This window comes from Colobus angolensis, unplaced genomic scaffold, assembly GCF_000951035.1.
Source record: "Colobus angolensis palliatus isolate OR3802 unplaced genomic scaffold, Cang.pa_1.0 Scaffold11, whole genome shotgun sequence".
NCBI classification, from domain to species: domain Eukaryota; kingdom Metazoa; phylum Chordata; class Mammalia; order Primates; family Cercopithecidae; genus Colobus; species Colobus angolensis.
Window position 1 is genome coordinate 12,299,039 of NW_012112030.1, and position 2,470 is coordinate 12,301,508.

Consider the following 2,470-nt stretch of genomic DNA (forward strand, 5'->3'; position numbering starts at 1 on the left):
ACCTGAGAGCTCTACTTTACAAATAAAGAAACCAAAAAGAAAGTTTTCTGAGTTGCATGGTTGCGTCACACTGATTCTTCATAGAGGCAGATGGTGAGAAGTGAGGCAATTTGCCTTGGGAGTCTTTACAATCCATTTAGAAACAGCAGCACAAAAATCCTATGATCATCTCCCCCCTGCCAGCCTGAAATGTCAGCCCTGTGGGAAGCTGATAGGTGTTCCTGCCATCAGCCAAAGCGGCACCTCTACATTCATACCTTTCAGGGTACTTTATTCACTGTATATTCTGTGTAAACTGTTGGATTTGACAAGGAGGAGTTGTCGAAGGCAGACTACTGGGAAGGGGCCGTGTTGGGTTGAATTTGGCACCAATCTCTCATACTTGACAGCTCATGTACAAGATTGTGGATGAGCTATAGGACCTATGAGCCTCCTCAGTCAGCAAACACAGGCCCTAAGTCACATTTAATTCAGAAAGCCCTGACAGCCCTGCATAAAATGTGAGCCGTAAAATGGAGAGATAGGAGCTGTGTGCAAGAGTAGACCATTTAAGTTATTTCCTTTTACTGAAGTTTTGGAAAACATGAACCAGGACAATATAGACTCTGATATACCACGAAGAGATCTGTATTAGTAAGTTCAAGGAAATAATCCAAATAATCCAAACTTTAAGCCAGACATAATTTTTAATGACCCAATACTAAGAGGGACATCAGTGGAGAGTTAGAGGCTGCTTAAAGTTTTTAGTCTTTCAGCCTAAGTCATTCGTATCTATACGTATATCTTTATATAAGCAAAACCACCCAAATTAAAGAGAATAGTGAAGGACTGAAGCAGTGTGGTATAGTGAATAGATACTGGATTTGAAAAACATCTATATTTGAGTCTTGAGTCTTGAGGCTTTCTGGCTGCCTACGATAATGACTGAGGCTTTATGCCCCATCCTTAATTCTAAAGGGGCAAAATTAATACTTTACCTACTGTACTAATAGCCACAATAATTCTGCATGAGAAATCATCCTGTGACTCAGTGGCTTTGCTAATGATTCGGCAGGGTTGAGCTGATCTTGACTGTGTTTGCTCATGTGTCTGCTGTAAGTTATAGGTTAGCCAGGTGGTCCTGCTGGATGTGTGTCTGGGTTCTCTAAGGAATCTGGAAATTGGCTGAAACTTGGCTGATTCAGAAAGACCTCAACTAGGGTTACTTGGGCAACTCAGTTCTATCCCATGTGTCTTATCCTCTAGTACAGTGCTCAGCAAATTATGGACTGTGGACCAAATCCAGCCCACGGGCTGTTTTTATAAATAATGTTTTATTGGAACACAGCAGTACTTACTTATTTTTATATTTCCTGCAACTGCTTTTGTGTCACAATGGCAGAGTGGCATAGTTGAATTGTTGCAGTGGAGACCACATGACTCACAAAACCAAAAATATTTACTCTCTGGTGTTTTACAGAAAGTTTTCTGCTTCTTGCTCTAGTAGGTTAGCCTGACTGTGCTGCCATGGCATAGGAGCAAGAGAGGAAATGGAACTCTGTAGGTGTCTTTTCAAGAGTCTGCAATCATTACATCCACCTACAGGCCCTTGGCTAGAGAAAGTCACAGGGTTGGCCTCAGAATTATAGTGCTGGGAAATGGACCCAACCCCCTCAGGGAGATGAACTGCAAAGTCACATGGCACAGGGACATGGATGCACAGGAGGATGAAGATTTAGGCCATTTTTACAATCAATCTATTGCACTTGTCCATTTTGTGATAGTAGTATGAGTTTCAATTCAGACACATATAAAAGCATTTTATAAACTTTATGACATTATGCAATTAAAGCAGCATTTATTCTAATGTGTCATAATTTCATCAGATTAGTGGTAATCTGTGATATGCTCAGTATGAGAGCAATAGTTACAAACTAAGTAAAAACACAATACAGGGTGTGTGAACTTGGCCTTCTCCCTCTCATTTGCAATGTGCTGCCTTAGGAAGACAGATGGGACAAGGAACAAATATTTGGACAGCCTTATTGCCTCTATAACCAAGTTGGTTCCCAAACTGTGCCCAGTCTGTTCTCTTGAAATTATAATATGCACCCTGCTCCCAACCAAGTGTTTCATCAAATTTAATCAGTTTCTGATTATTGGCATATTAAATGTAGACCAGAGAATATTGCTGGCCCAAACGTAAAATTTTTGTGATAGTGTTTGCTGAAATAATTGTATATTATCTTCTATGGGTTGCATTAATCATGAAAATAAAGCTGTGCTAAGTTCTTGTTTGAGCTACCCAATTTATAACTTGATAGCATGAGGAATATAATTTACTTCTTGTTTGTAACTCATCTTTCATGACAACATAGTTAGAGATTGGATCCTAGAATTGATTCTAATAATAGTTTTTGCCACTGACACACACGAGAAACCCAGGCGAGTCATCTACTTATGCTCTCTTCATTTCTTCACATTTCAAATG